Genomic DNA, 18,080 nt, shown 5'->3' with positions numbered 1-18,080 from the left:
ATTTTTATCTCCAAAAAGGCTACCAAGTCAATTAAACTATAAAAAATACAAAGATTATGATCTCTTTTAACTAGATCCTTTATTGAAGTTATCTCATGTTGCATAACCTCTATGTGAGTTATAAACATTGACTAGATAGAGATAAGTTTGGCCCTCACTCTGCTATCTATTGTTTGTAGCTTGGCCAACCTCCCTTGTGAAAATAATAATCTGTTATAATGCATTGAACTTGATTTAGCTGACTAAGAGATAGAACTTCCTAATATCTTCATGTCATCTTTAATCCTCTAAGTGTTTTCCTAAAATTCATTAGTAAACCTTAGCACATCACAAAGAATATGTACAGATCTTGTACCTTCTTCATAAGTTCTTCTAAATTTTTTACTAGTGCCTACAATTCTGCTTTTCTTACTGTAATGATCGTAGAAATCTTTTATATTACTCTCTTTTCAAATTTCTTCTCAGACCAGGACATAAATTTTTCATTCTCCTGAATATCCTAAGTGTTGACTTTTTCAATAATTTATGCCAACTAAGAGCTAATGGTGGCCTTTTCATCAATGTCATGTATATCAAAGGAATCAAAAGATATGTCCTTGATATCATGAAACAATTTTTTCCATTATTTTTCTCTCATCTCTTCTTTTCTGTTATTTTTTGCTAATATATCTTGCAAGATAATAGTTTTCTCGAATGTGAGATTTCTCAAATCCCATTTTGGAATTTCTATAACTTCATCTAGAGTAAAAATATTGGTCCACCTCACAATAGGTGTATAATAATCATGCCAAAGGCCATACTTAAGAATAGTGTATTCAATCTAGGGACTATTTTTCCCACCATGAGGTGCATTTAATTTTGTCAACCCAGGGACATATACTTGAAATGGTCAGCATAGTATGTGCACTAGGTTCCTTAATGAGTCATTAAGTTCTTCTCTAGGAAAGTAAAATGCAAGGAAAAAACCTACACTAGTGCTCCAGGAAACTAACACACTTAACTCTTTACTGAAATGAATACTAGAAATGCAATTGAATACTAATATATATTCCAACTCAATTCATCTACTATAACTGTTCTTACAAATGTTGTAGGAACACTCACAAAGTATGATGCTATAGGAAGGAACTTACAACTTCTAGCTACAATACTAAAGATTCTTGAAAATAAATCTACACTATTCTAGTCTAATCCACCTCCCAAGTGGGCCCCCTTGGTTGGATTCTACTAATCTACTAACACATAATGTAAACTAGGAGCTATTTCATTATGTTCTAGAAATTCCTTACATGAGAACAATACATAAAACTGTAAAAACAACTCATTGCAAGAGTCAACAGTTTCTTGTCATAAACTTTCTTCCAACTTCTAACACTATTGGCTTGATCCCTATAAATAGAAGATTGACACTTATTCTAAAACAGAAAAGAAAAGAAAACTAACTACAAATCTACCAAAGAAATAGAAGGAAAGATAACAACTCATGAAATGAATAATAAAGTTTGGATAGTCGCTTTGACACAATAATGAATGCAAAGAAATTATGACAATTCTTCATAGCTCATCCATATTAGCAGTCATGTCCCTCGGTACCATTATGACTCTTTCCATCATGGCTAAACCTTAACGTCTTTTATCCTTGAATGTTGTTGGCTATCTTCAACATTTACCTTTGAATACTTCTGACCATCCTTAGCTTCCTTTGCTAACATGTTAGTTATTATGTAGAGATATTTGCAAATAAGCATTATCAAATTAAATTCAAATATTAGAACACACATTCTGATGGTTATAAGACATACTGCATTATATATATAATATTGGAAAAATATGATATACTACCTACCTATAGGTTAATCATTAGTTCAAGTAAATATAAGTTCACAAATGTCTTGGTGGAAGTAAAATATAGTGTTTAAAATTATTATAAAATAGATGCAATAATTAGCCTTATCATCTACCCCGTGGTAAATTGATGCTTGTCCTCAAGCATTGCATTTTCTAGTTAGTGATCTGAATTCTCCAACTTCAATCCTTCCTCTCCTACTACTTTTGAAGGTGTAGTAGAATCCTTGTGTCCTCCTGTAGCTTGTCAAGTTTTTCAGCATTAATATTATACAGGGGCCAAATGAGCATTGGAGGTTGAACAGTGAGTGGGCACCATAGTTTTTCCTAGCCTATTTACCTAACTCTATAAACTTTGGAACTCAGTGAAGGGTGGCTTCTAAATTGATAGGACTATGTGGCTCTGATCTTTTAAGTGTCTTAGGTAATCTAGCCCACCTACTTTTAACGCCAACAATGGCTCTCTAAAAGGAAAAGTAAGGTAGGTTCTCATAGTCTACATAGACCTTGTTTTTGGTAGTGAAGATTCTATCCCTTACTCCATTGTTCTTATCCCCATAAGTCAATCTAAAGTAGTCCTAATTTCCTCTGGTTTACTGCTCTTAGCTCTTAATTACAGGGGCTCTGTTCTTTCCTTGTCTCTATAATTATTCAATTATCTATCATAATTAGCTTCATTATGCATCCAAGACATTAAATTCCTTAGATGTATATCCCCTATAAAGAGTAAAGGATTCCATTGAGTTTTCGCTGGAATGATAAAAATGTGCACATATAACTCATAGAGCAAGTTTTGCTGCCAGGATGGCAGAGTCTGGTATAAACCATAGAATTCCTGCGTTGATTTGAATTTTGCATTTATGTTTTTGAGGGTTAGCATAAGTTGGAATAAAAGGAATTTTTCATTTAAATACATAACATAAATTTGAGGTGGTGGTTTGCAAGAAAGTACTTGATCAGCCAATTTGAGGGCATGATCCATCCTTTGTTTTTGATTTGTCAATTGCTCTTTCAAGTCTATAATTTCCTCACCTAGGAACACTATGAATTTCTTCATCTTCTTCCTCTCCTCTTCCCTTCTATGTCTCTACTATAGGAGTAACTAATGTAGGACCTGTCTTAGTTTTCTTTTGCTTTGCGACTATAGGGTTTGGATTTTCTACTACCAGAGCCGAGGTCTCTTCTTGTAATTTTTGTTTTCTCTTTGGTTGGGAAAAGGTAGGTTTTTGAGTCTCTTGAACAAGTAAGGACACATTTTCTTGCACATTTCCAACTTCAACATCTTGAGTGCTTTGCGTAGTAGGTTCATTAGTGGGAACTACATTCTCTTCACTAGGTTGTTGATTAGGGACAGCTTGGGGTTGTAGGGTTTTAGCTTGAACAAATTCTACCTATGATATGGGAGAGGCATCCCTAAGTGATATTTATATGAATAATTTAATTAGGTCATGATGGGTGATAGAACTCTCCTTTCCCTTTTGAATTTCTTCAGCACTAATGCATAACATGTTATACAAGAAATTGGGAACATTTACTAGATAATTGTGCCTTATAAAGTTGAGCAATTTAAAATGATGTGCATGTAAATATGAAAATCTTCCTTCACAAGTGAGTTACTTGATAATGTGCATAACCATCTCATTGTATGGTGGTAGAAGAGATGTCCTTTTGCAACCTTTCTTGGTGATATCCAAGTAAGGATCAATTGGTATGACAAACTAATCCCTAGCTAATCTTGCATCATACGTATTAGGATAATGTTCTCCTATTGCTGGTAACCTAGTTACTTCTACTATTCAATCTTCTATAGCAACAATTGTTAAACCCCATACAGTAGCTTCTCCCTCATTAAATGTTCTTGTAAATTTTGTGGCTGCCTCTTCATCAAACATAGTTAAACTTAAGAAATACCCTAACCAACCACATGAATTAAATCTCCTCACTACCTCTACATCTAAGAGTAAAATAGTATGCTCCACTAGTTCTCGTCGCTACAATTTTCCACCCATTTTTCTTGACAATTTCACTCTCTACTCTACTTGCACTATTTTCCTCCTATGAATTCAGGCTTTCTTTTGTTGTTGTTTTACAGACCCATTTACACAATTCATTTTTTTAGCTAATTAATGTCATAACAATTCGTTATGAGCAATAATAATGTGGTTTATCATGGATATGTGAAAATATCCAAAAATGGAATTTGGATCACTTGAAAATTAAATATGGATCACATCACAGCCTGACAATAAGGAATCATTTAAGAATAAGGGGTACGACACCTAGACACTTGTGTACTTATAGCAATTGATTTTCATAAATAAAAGAAGTATAAAGATTTGGTTAAAAAAAATCTTTATGAGTAAATATCAATGGCATTGGGTTTTAGTAACCTTCCCTGCCCCCTACGAAATATGGATAAGTGTGCACACTAGTCAGACTTAGTATGGGGTATGGAACTGGCATAACGTCACCATAATATAAACACTATAGTATTAGCTATAAGAAACAAAATCTATGTAGTATAAATGAAAAAATATTTGAAAAGCTTATACCTAGTAGTTGATTGTTGCATGTACCAAAAAGTGGCAAAAGGTACATTAGTGGTGACAACATACATTAGAAAACTTGTGGTGTTTATTCAAAGAATTGTAAAATAATGACATGGGAGGTGGGTGGGTGGTAGATAAACAAGTGAGATGAGTTGGAAAAGAAGAAATTAGAAAATGAATGGAGAAATTTGGAACTTTATATGGACATAATTTCTTATTATGGGCATGCACGAAGAAATTAGTATTGAAGAGCTACAGGAAGAGTCACTTGGTGTACATTTGAATTTGGCCATTGAAACTATTATAGGAAGTCCTCTTTTGTTTGGGGTTGTTTATATAACCTGAGTCTATGGAAATTGACTAATAACTTAAAAGGCATAGGATCAATGGTAGTTAATTGGATAGCTCTATTTGTAAACAAATGGTTAATTTCATATGGACCCAACCATTGTGTCTGTAGCTTGCTTGGCATATCTCTAAATTTGGAATCATATAGCAATGCCCAGTCACCAATTTGAAAGTTTTTGTTGCTAATGTGGGATTCATGCCATTGTTTCCTTTGCTTCTGTATGATTTAAATGTGTTCCAAAATAGCCTTGTGCATTTCATCCAAAGAATTAAGATGTAGAAGACATTCTCTCTATGCTGTAGGAAGTTCAATGTTCAACTCCAGTGTGGTTCGTAAAGTTTTATGTTCAAATTCAATGTGGAGCATTTCTACTTTTCCATATAGGAGCTCAAATGGTGTAAAGCCTATAGTAGTCTTCCATGTTGTTCTGTAGACCCAAATAGCTTCTGGTATCCTGCTATTCCAATTCCTATGGTGCAAATGAACTATTTTTGTTAAGATGACCTCTATCTCCTAATTTGTGACTTCTACTTGTTCATTAGTTTGAGGGTGATAGGGGCTTGATTTTTGGTGCTTGATATTATATTGTTTCATATGTTCTATGATTAGATTAGAAGTAAATTGAGCACCTTGGTTAGTGACTAGTTCTTTGGGTACACCATAGTGAGGAAAGATTTCTTCATACAGAAATTCTACAACTTTGTGATCATGAGCATGCTTCATGGCTTTGACTTCAATCCATTTTTTCAGGTAGTTAGTACATACAAGGATATATGATTTCCCATTAGATGGAGGATAAGTTGGACCAATGAAGTCCATACCCGATTTGTCAAATGCTGTTAATGCCAATTGTGAATTGAGAGGCATTTCATCTATTCTTGTTGGTCAGCCCATCCTTTGACACTTGTCACACTTTTGTGTATATTTGGCTGCATCTTTGCAAAGCATAGGCCAATAGTAACTAGTTGTTAAAATTTTCAAGGCTATTTATTTTGCTACAAAGTGCCCTCCACATGGTTCATTATGGCATGCATGTAGAATGTCATGTGTCTCATTCTCTCTCACACACCTTCTCATAACTTGATTAGGTCCAGTGTAAAATAAGATATTATCAATCCGAGAGAAATGGAATCTTTTCTCTACAATCAACTTATTTTCCTTGTAAGAGAAATGTTCTGGCATTTTATTAGCTACAATGTAGTTAGCAATGTCTGCATACCATGGAGTTTGAATAGAAATATGAAATAAATGCTCATCTAGAAATGCATCATCTACCGGAGTAGTGTTATTCTCATCATGGTGGATTCTTTATAAATAATTAGCTACCACATTGGCTCTTCTAGGCTTATCAACGATGGTGATATCAAATTCTTACAACAATAGTAACCATCATGCTAACCTACATGTTATAGCAAGTTTTTTCATGAGATATTTAATTGTTGCATGATCAGTATGAACAAATATGGGATACATAGATATGTAATGCCAAAATTTGTTCAGAGCATAAACTATTGCTAACAATTTTTTCTCAGTCATTATGTAGTTTAATTCTAGTCCATGAAGGCTCTTGCTAATATAATATATTGCATTTTCAAGATGTTGAGATTGTTGTCCTAGAACTGCACCTATGGCATATTTATAAGCATCTATATATATGTGAAAAGGCAAAGTCTGATCAAGGCCTTGTAAAACTAGGGTTGTAGTGAGAATTTTCTTAAGCTGTAGGAAGGCTTCATTGCATTTGGGTGTCCAAATGAATTTATCTTCCTTAGTCAGTAATGTATACAAGAGACTAGCTATTTTTTTGAAGTCTCTTATGAAATGTCTATAATATCCAGCATGACCTAGAAAAGATCTTACATCTTTCAGTTTTGTGGGTATGGGCAATGTTTGAATTACCTCTACCTTTGCTAGATCCACTTGTATTCTTGCAGCTAATATGAAATGACCAAGTACCACACCTTCCAGCATGAGCATGAAACTTTTTTTAGTATTAAGTGCCAAATTATGTTCTTGACACCTTATCAAAACTTTTTCAAGATCCATCATGGCTTCCTCAAAGGTGACTCCAAATGTTGTGAATTCATCCATATATATTTCCATACAATCATGTGATATATTAGCAAAGATGCTAATAACAGCTCGTTGAAATGTTGCAAGAGAATTACATAGACCAAATGGAAAAACAAAGTATGCAAAAGTACCCCATGGGCATGTGAATGTGGTTTTATCTTGGTCTTCAAGAGCAATACTGATTTGATTATAACCACTATACCCATCTAGAAAAGAGAAATACTTCTTTCCAGCTAGAGTGTCTAGAACTTGATCTATGAATGGTAAAGGAAAGTGATATTTTTCTGTTGCCTTGTTCAATTCTTTGTAATTTACAAAAATCCACCATTTCCCTCCCTTTTTGGGCACTATAACCAAGGGTGACACCCATCTACTATCAGATATAGGATAAATTAAACCAACATCAAGCAATTTTTGCAATTCAATTTTAACTATTTCTCTAAGGCTTGAATTTATCCTTCTTTGGGGTTGACAAAGTGGTAGATACCCTTCATTGATCTATATTCTATGAGTGCATAATGTAGGACTTAGCCCTTTCATATCACCATAGTCCCATACAAAAGCCTTTGCATGCTTTTGAAGTAGCTTTGTTAACTATTCCATTTGTGTGGATAATAATTTGGGGTTAATATGAAAATTATGACCTTTGGAAAACTCAATAATAATTTGGGGTTAACATGAAAATTATGCTCCATGTCAAATCAAAGGAAAAGGTTCCATTAAGCTCACAGAACAAATTTCATGTGACAATGCATACTATGTTGAAGGATTAAACTACAATTTACTGAGTGTCTCACAATTAGGCAATATAGGTTGCAAAGTGGAATTTGAAAACAAAACTACAAAAATCTATGACAATGATGGTAAACTGATAGGAAAAGGAGAACAAACAAAGAGTAATTTGTTTTACCTTGATATGGATGATGTTTCTTGTCTACTTGCAAAATTTGATGATGAATGGTTATGGCATAGAAGATTATGTCATGTCAACTTTGACAATCTAGTCAAAATTATTAAAATGAAGAAAGTCAGAGGTCTACCAAAATTGAAGAAGCCTGATAATATCATGTGTAAACAATGTCAGCTAGGAAAGATGACAAAGTCAAGTTTCAAAAGAAAAAACTATACATCTAAAGAGATACTTGAGTTAGTTCACACTAACTTATGTGGTCCAATGAAAATACAAAGCTATAGAGGAGATAAATACATAATATTATTTGTTGATGACTGTTATGTTCTTAAAACAAAAATCTGATGCTTTTCAAATGCTTAAGTGGTATGTGGCTAGAGTTGAAAAGGAAACTGGAAAAAGCTTGAAATGCCTAAGATTAGATAGAGGTGGTGAATTTACATCAAATGAATTTGAGATATTCTGTAATGACAATGGAATCAAAAGACAAATGTCAGCTCCTAGGACTCCTGCACAGAATGGAATTGCTGAAAGAAGAAACAGATCTGTAATTGACTATGCCAGAACATTAATGATGGAAAAGAATGTTGCTCTAAAATACTGGAGAGAAGTTGTAAGCATAGTTGTTCACACACTGAACCGAGTACAAGTCAAGAAAGGTACAAATACAACACCTTTTGAATTATGGTATGGTTACTCACCAAATGTAAAATATTTCAAAGTGTTTGGTTGCAAATGTTTTATCCTTAAATATGTTAGAAATGGAAAATTTCATGCAAAAAGTGATGAAGGTATATTTCTTGGTTACTCCACTAGAAGTAAGGCATATAAGTGTTTGAATATCAAAACTAACAAAACTGTGGAAAGTGCAAATGTAAATTTTGATGAGCACACAGAAGTCCAAGTTGAAATACCAAAGAAAATGGAAGAATACAAAACCTTTGTATATTCTTATGAAGGAATGATTGCTGATGAGGATGATGTCAATCAAATTGAAAATCAACAACAAGTGTTAGTTTCAGCCGATTCACAACTAGTGAATGTCGAGTTACATTCAGAAGCCAAGTTACAAAATGAAAAAAATGCACAATCCAATTCTGAAAAACAACCTGACAATGAAGTGCATAGTGATCCTGAATCTGAAAGATCAAACATTTAAACAATAACAGAGCCAAGATTATCCAAATATGTAAAAAGACATCACCCTACTAAACAGATAATTGATGACAAAGATGCAAGACTAATGACAAGGAATAGACTAAGACATGAATCATGCCTGATTAGTCAATTTGAACCCAAGATAGTACATGGTGCATTACAAGATGATGACTGGTATAAAGCTATGGAAGAAGAAATTGATCAAATAAGAAAAAATAAAACCTAGAGTTTGGTTCCTAGACCAAATGACAAGAATGTGATTGGCACCAAATGGGTATTCAGAAGAAAACTAGATGAGAATGGTGAGATTACCAGAAACAAAGCTAGATTAGTATGCAAGGGTTATGCTCAAGAGGAAGGAATAGACTTTGGAGAAACATTCGCTCCTGTTGCTAGAATGGAAGGAGTAAGAACTTTACTTTCATATGCTGCCTAAAAAGATTTTAAAGTCTATTAGATGGATGTAAAATTTGCCTTCTTGAATGGTATACTAGAAGAAGAAATCTACATTGAACAACCAAAAGGATTTGTTGATGAAAACAACAGGGATATGGTGTGTAAGTTACACAAAGCACTCTATGGTTTGAAACAAGCACCTAGAGCATGGTATGAGAGACTTCACAAGTATCTAGTGCAAATTGGATTTGAAAGAACTGATGATAACAGCAACCTGTACATCAAAGCTGAAGAAGGTAAAGACATTATTGTATCTAAAATTTTTGTGGATGACATAGTATTTGGTGGTAAGGAAGTACTTTGCAAAGGCTTTGCTGACAAAATGAAACATGAATTTGAGATGTCTATGTTTGGAGAAATCAAATTTTTTTTTGGACTGCAAGTACATCAACTCAAACATGGAATATTTATTACACAATCAAAATACATCAAAGAAATTCTTAAAACATTTGGATTGGAGGAATCCAAACCAGTCAGCACACCAATGGCCACAAAAAATAAGCTATCCAAAAATGATGAGTTAGCCGAAGTCAATCAAACAATGTACAGATCCATGATTGGAAAACTACAATATGTTGTACATAGTAGACCAGACATAGCATTAGCAGTTGGAATAGTGGCTAGGTTCTCTGCTAATCCTAAAGAAAATCATCTCATAGTAGTAAAAAGAATAATGAGATATCTCAAAGGGACTGATGATTTTGGTCTATACTACAAAAAGAATGGAAAATTTGAACTCAATGCATATACAGATACAGACTGGGGAGGAAACATAGATGATAGAAAAAGCACAAGTGGAGGTACATTATTTCTAGGCAAAAGGCTAGTTACCTAGACTAGCAAGAAACAAACATGTATATCTTAGTCCACTGCAGAATCAGAATATGTGGCAGCTGCAGTTAATTGTACAAACATTGTATTGCTCACACATCTATTGATTGGAATGAAAGAAGAAGTAACAAAACCGATGATATTGTATTGTGATAATACAAGTGCTATAAACATATCCGAAAATCTAGTGATGCATGCAAAAACCAAGCATATTGCAATCAAGTATCATTATGTCAGAGAATTGGTAGAAGACAAACAAGTGAAGTTGGAATACATTCACACAAAAGAATAAACTGCAAATATCTTCACCAAACCATTTCCCAAGGATGCCTATGAATATCTTAGAGCTAAGTTGGGGGTTATACCCCTAAGTCAAGTAGTTTAAGGTGACAAGGAAGCTGCCTTACATCAACAGGAATAAATCATTGAGATATTAACAGGTTGATGCAAACGATGACAACAGAAACAGAAACTCCAAATCAGTCACAAGCATGGTGACCGAGGGAGAAAAACAACAAGAAGCCAAAGCTTATATTTTGCATGATGAAGATGCTACATCTTTGGAATTTATGTCAAAGAGGGAGAAATATGAAAAAAAATGATCAATGCAAAGAAAGAGGGAGATATATGAGATCAGTAGTGAAAATGCAGCAAGCTAACGTATACAATCTTGGTGGTAATTAAATTGATTACTTGATCAGTTTGGTTTGCCATCAATGCCAAAGAGGGAGATTGTTGGAAATGATTGAAATGATCATTAGAAAAATATATGGAACTGGTAAAGAATGTCCTCAATCATTGTTTTGTCATTGATGTCAAACTTGCTACTTGCAGGGATGACAATTGCTTTAGTGATCCAAATACTATCAATTAGCTGATTGTCAAGGTGGAGGCAACCAATAAGATGTAACTAGAACACCTAGAGAAAGATTGAAGTTATGATGTTGTAATTAAGTACAAGGATCAGCTAAGCCATTGATGAAAAGTGTATTGGATGACATACTAAAAGATACAGAGAATGGACACACTGAAACATATCAAAGATCTAAGGTTTTAGCTAAGTCTTTTGTAAAGCTCAAACTAGGTTCAAGTGCCGAGCAAGCTAGTAAGAGCCGAGCAAATTCCTAGTTAAGTGTTAAGCAAGTTCAAGTGCTGAGAAAGTTAAGTGTCAAGCAAGTTAAGTGCCGAGCAAGTTCAAGTGCCAAGCAAAACCAAGTGCCAAGCAGAATCAAGTGCCGAGAAGAACCGAGTGCCGAGTAGGTATAGGTGCCGAGTAACACAGAGGTGTCGAGCACTAGTAACTCAATAATGTCGAGTTACTACATTATTTAGGAAATCAAAGATTCGCCAAATCTAAGCCGACAAAGTTGTTACCTACAAATTTGTGAATTAAAAGGAAGATAAGAATGATGAGTTGGTGGCACAGAACACCATGTAGAACATTTTTAAGATACAACTAGCGAAGTTTCAAGAAGAGAACAAGATATGGGGTAGATACATTGTATCCTACCTAATCCATTTTGAAACCCTAAAATTGGAGAGGGAGAATTGAGCGACAAAAGAAAATCAAAATTCTATATAAGAAGACATAAGTTAATGAAGAAAAATAGTGTGTAAAAAAGAGAGGATAGTGAGAGAGAGAGCTGTGGTCAAGCTTAAAAGCATGAAGTGCTGTAGAATGTGCTAAGGAGAAGAAAGCACAAGAACTTTGCTTAAATAGATGACCACAAGGATGATTGCATTGGTAGAATGAGTAAGAAGACTCGAGGAGATGAAGCTTGAGAGGGAAAGAAGTAGTCAAAGCTGAAGTGATTGAAGCCAAGCATAAGGATTGAATTGAAAGAGTGATATGAAATCTGCAAAGTATGTTGTAAGTTATGTCAGATCAAAAGACCAATATCATTACTTTCTAGCAATTGTAATAGTAAGATAAATCCTATGGACTTAGGTTGGTTTAACAGCCATTAGATAAATCCTTTAACAGGGTGACATTCCAAGTGAATGTTATAAAGACCTTTAACCAGGCCCATTCCTAACAGTTTGGTGAAATCCTCTAACAGGGTCACATTTAATAGTGTGTTGTAAGCCTTTAACAGGGTAGGCTTTTAACAAGGCATCACTTTAGAAGAGTGAGAATCAAGTAGCATGTTACTGGTGGTTTTTCCCAAATTGGGTTTCCATGTAAATCATTGTGCCATGTGTTGATCTTGAATGTTTTATCTCTGCATGTTGATTTACAGTAATTTGCTTGTATGATTGATTTAAGTTTGAACAGATGAAAAGGGTATGGATTCATTAAAAAAAAACTATTAAAGGTATTAATAGGGCATTTGGACCTTGAATAACTAATTCACCCCCCCTCTCAGTTATTCTAAGGAATTCTAACACCATGAATTTGGCTTCCAACAAAATAACTATGTTGCTCTCCTTTGCAATCGATACCCATTTAGGGTTACCTTAAAACAAATAGAAATTTATATGCCGACCTCCACTTAGGGTGTTAGACCATTTTTTTAAAAGAAAACATATACATATATATGAATGCAAACTGTGGTTCCCTCAAATAACAATTTAATATAAGTCATGAAAACGAAACCATCTCAAGGGTATACACAATATAAATATTTAATCCCTTTATAGTTACAGATATGAAAGTACAATGAAGGATTATGAATGCATACAACATATTACCATTTAAATGTATTTGCAACGTCAAGTTAACATACAATATGAAATAGAATGCAGAAAACAAAGAGTTAAAAACATAATAACATAATCGATACTCTATCAACATGCAATCATTGATATGTCAGATTCAAATCATAAAATCCTAAATCACATTTACTGCTAAAAACATAGTTCTTCGTAGAAAATACATTCAGCATCAGTCTCATGATTCAAAGATAGTAATATAACCAAGTTCTACAGAATTTCAAACATAGCATCTGAACGAAATCTTATAACAGCAAGGTCCTAATTTGCCAAAAAACCCGAAGTAGTGGTCAGGCATGACATAAAGTTTCTTTTAAATAAAACACAATAAAAATGTCAAAATTAATCAATAAATATTATTCAAAAATTAAAATATATAGTTAATTATTAATATGTAAATATTTTTTATTTTATTAGATCATTCCTATATATAGAGGAAGGGAACAAATGTTTTCATTAGCTCCAACCTCCACACTATCAACTTTTACACAAAAATTGTTCTAACATTCTAAAGTTTTGGATCTTTTCTTTTTTTAAAAATAAATTTACATTTTTATAATTATTAGTAGTAATTTTCCTAGGGGTTAATTAATTTTCTATCTCATAGAATAACAAAAATAAAAGTCAATTTTTGGAAACTTCCAACACAACTTCACTGCACAATCTATTCAAGAAACTTCTAGTAGTCAACTTCACCCACAATATGTTCAAGAACCCATCAAAAATCAATCCATCAATCAGGTTTGCATTGTGTTCAATGCACATGAATTGAACTAGTTTTGTGAAATCAGGTTGGTAGCAACCTTCTGCAAGTACACAAAGCTTAGTAACATGCTTCTCAAATGCTTTAGCACCCTCGTTAAGATCACAAATAATGTCATCATAGGCCAATGAATTTTTTAACACAAGCAAAAAATCAATTACAAATGTCCATGGGTTCTCTCAAAGCTAGAGCAACATGTTGAGCTATCATCTGCCATAGCTACTTCTTTTCAAACAAATAGGTTAATATTTGGGTTGCTGTAGGGGAACTCCTAGAACCTCATAAATTTCTACAACTATATGTAGTTGATTTTCTTTAAAAACATTGAGCAAACCTTCAAAAAAAATATGGTTGCCAAGTTTTCTTTGCCTTGGTTTCTCCTCTTAGACCCATGAAAAATAAGCACAAGAAATTATGGCTATGCATCCATTAAAATTTTAGATTTATTCATAAATATTGCTTAGCATCGGTCAAAATTCCACATTTATTCATATTTCTTTTGAGCTCAAACCATTGAAACCAAAGCAAAGATAAAATAAGCTTGTTATTGATTTTCAACTCAAAATACCATAGTAAAATTTGTTAAAATTTCTTGAAAGCTCAATGCAAGTTTGGAACATTGCACTCAATGCCTTCTCCTAAAGCTAGCAAATTGGGCATTTCTTTTGGTTATTCCCTCTTTATTTTATGTCCTTAATATTAATTTTAATATTATAATCATATTACCATAGAAATACCATCACTCCTTCAACTAAGGGGAATTCAAGGATGACTTCAAAATCCAAATGTGTGTTTCAAATGGCATGCTCAAAATTAGTTACCTCTATTTTCCCTTCTTGAAAATAAATGGACAAAAAAAATTAAATGTGAAGAAATTTTATTAGATAATGACCCTGGGCTCTACTTATCTACTTCTAATTGGTCGATGACATGCTATAATTATTACTATTGATCGATTTTTTTCTAAAATTGTGATTACTTTTCACAGTCACTCCCAGCCTTGAGTTTTTTTTTCATTCTTTTTTAATCAGTATTTTTCATAGAAGATGAAATCAAGAAAAGGTAAAAGGTATTTAATTTATTTCTTGCTTCAACCATACCAATCATTATTTAATTATAACATAATGAGTTGAGGATAAAGAAGTTAACCTCTAAACTATAAATTTTAATGTTATAATTTAAAATGTTTTTAATAAGTTTTTTGGTTAATATTTTTATTTAAATTAATTTAATTTATTTTTTATTAATGTCAATGAAATTATATAATCTAATAAAATGGATGTCTTATAAGAAAATTGGAATTAAAAATTATGTAGCTACATTCATAGTTATACAATGGGTATGTGTAGGATCATGGTGTGTCAAAAAGTGGCGATCTAATAAATATGTAGTTCTGAAATACCTCAAAGCATTTCAAAATATATTCTAAATTTTTTCACACCCATCTTGATACCAAATCAAAATATCAATACATTTATAAGGCTTGGGATTTCTTCGGATACCAACCCTACATGGTCAACTTAAAATATGTCTCGAAATTATCTTTTTGGCTTGTTCTTGTGTGTTTTTTACTTCAAACATGTGTCTGGTGACTTTTTTTCACTCAAATTTGATGAAATAAAAAGGGTTGCTTAAGAATGTTCTTATCTTTCCATAAGTATAATGTATATCAAATTACAAGTTTAGTAGGTAATTATTATTCATTTTCTAATGGAGTTACACATAAAGTGTTGATTGAGAAACTGATTGAAAAACAAATATAACTTTCAAACATTGTAACATTTTTGAAATCCAAAAGATGTTCCACATTAAATATACCTCTTATACTATAAGGAAAATAAAATAAAAGTTAAATTTTGTAAAGTTTTGAATTAGTTAAGGTGGTCAAACACAGAAGTTTTTTTTTATTCTGAAAATTCTATAGTATAAAATTCATAATTACTCTCATGCCATCCTTGGCATATATATTGTAATTGAGTTTGGCCTTCCAACTCTCTTCTTGGGTAGCTCTAGGTATACTATATTTTTTGTAATGGGTTATGAATGGAGTTTTCTTTCCTGGTTCTTTCTCTGGGAGCCCCTTTTGAACTAGTTGATTATATTAATATAAATACAAAGTTTTGAGAAAAATAAAAATAAAAATCATAATTACTTATTTATTTGGAATAAAATACCCAGAAATATGTGTCACATTCGAGAATGAGTCTTCTTCTTATATCTAGAATCTTACTAAAAATATTATCATTTGATTATGATTAAGGTGGTCAGACATACAAATACTTTTTATTTTTGTCATGAAATTTTTGTACTATTGCATTAAAATTCAAAATTTTGACCAATCAATTTTTTCTTTCTTCAAATAAGGCATAGAAATTTAGAAACTAAATTTAATTTCCTATAGATTCTTTTATCACAATGTTTTTATAGAAATTTTATAACAAGTTTAAAATTGCATCTCAAGTTGACATAACCCCGATTTGTTGATTTTTCATTCCTACTTAAGGGCATAGTTTGGTTGACCATGATCTTGCACATACTCCTATCTAACTACCAAAATGGGAGGGATTATATATATATTTTTAAATAAGCTATATTATATAAGTTTTATCTTTTTAATGTTTTGTAGTTGTAATATATATTTAGATTAGTATACATATTTTAGGTTAAAAGATATATGTTTGTTTATTACTATTTGTTAAAAAAAATTATATTATTATAATTTATATTTTTATCTTTTTATTAAAATTCTAATAAAATAATTACAAACTAGGTACTTTAGAAGTATTAGTGAAGTTTTGGTGCTTATTATTTCTCCCATGCCATCCTTGGCACATATATTGTAATTGAGTTTGGCCCACCAACTCTCTTCTTGAGTAGCTCTAGGTATACTATATTTTTTGTAATGAGGTATGAATAGATTTTTCTTTCCTAGTTCTTTCTCTGGGAGCCCCTTTTGAACTAGTTGATTATATTAATATAAATACAAAGTTTTGAAAAAATAAAAATAAAAAAATCATAATAGTTATTTATTTGGAATAAAATACCCAAAAATATGTGTCACATTCGAGAATGAGTCTTCTTCTTATATCTAGAATCTTATTAAAAATATTACCATTTGATTATGATTAAGGTGGTCAGAAGTACACATACTTTTTATTTTTGTCATGAAATTTTTGTACTATTGCGTTAAAATTCAAAATTTTGACCAATCATCTTTCTTCAGATAAGGCCTAGCAGTTTAGAAACTAAATTTAATTTCCTATAGATTCTTTTCTCACAACTTTTTTATATAAATCTCATAACAAGTTTAAAATTGCATGTCAAGTTCACATAATCCTGATTTGTTAATTTTTTATTGCCACTTAACAGCATAGTTTGGTTGACCATGATCCTGAACATACCCCTATCTAACTACCAAAATGGGAGGGATTATATATATATATATATATATATATATATATATATATATATATATATATAATAAGCTACGTTATGTAAGTTTTATCTGTTTAATGTTTTGTAATTGTAATGTATCTTTAGATTAGCATATTTATTTTAGGTTAGAAGATATATGTTTGTTTATTACTATTTAATAAAAAAAAATTATATTATTATAATTTATATTTTTATCTTTTTATTAAAGTTTTAATAAAATAATTACAAACTAGGTACTTTAGAAGTATTAGTGAAGTTCTAGTGTAAGAGTTAGTACACAAGGTGGACCTTATCTAATTGGCCAAACCTTAAAATTAGTATTTTATGGTTAGAGTTGTCTTATTTCCTTTTATGATTTTAACTATTTAATAACTATGATTTACCCATTGCACAAATCTATCTTTTATTTTTGACAAAAATGAAGGGACTCAAGCTCCATCAGAGTTCTTCTTAATATACTCTTATAAATGCTATGAAAATATTATGTACCCATAGTTGTCGTGAAAGCTAAAGTTGACTATGTCGTACACTAAACTTAACAATTTGACAAGCTATGATATTGCTATCAAGATTTAACTGTGTGATTTTTGAGTCAAACTCATTGACCCATATTTCATGAGTAGTGATTCAACTTGAATCCATCTCTCATGAGAATAAATGGAACACTTAGCACTCATTGGATCTAGGTGATGCTCATAGGGGTGAAGTACTGGGATTTAACTATGTGATTTTTTAGTCAAACTCATTGACCCATATTTCACCCCTGTGAGCATCACCTAGATCCAATGAGTGCTGAGTGTTCCATTTATTCTCATGAGAGATGGATTCATGTTGAATCACTACTCATGAAATATGGGTCAATGGGTTTGACTCAAAAATCACATAGTTAAATCCTGATAGCAATATCATAATTTGACATGCTATGGAGATTGTCTCCTACTTATCAATTTGACAAGCATCATTAGAAAATTATCAAAAATATGATTTTTTCCACTTAAG

The sequence above is a fragment of the Cupressus sempervirens genome, chromosome 1 (assembly GCF_028749045.1).
Source record: "Cupressus sempervirens isolate cs-2001-9-10 chromosome 1, ASM2874904v1, whole genome shotgun sequence".
Classification (NCBI taxonomy): domain Eukaryota; kingdom Viridiplantae; phylum Streptophyta; class Pinopsida; order Cupressales; family Cupressaceae; genus Cupressus; species Cupressus sempervirens.
The sequence above is the reverse complement of the archived record's forward strand: the minus strand, read 5'-3'. Positions refer to the sequence as shown.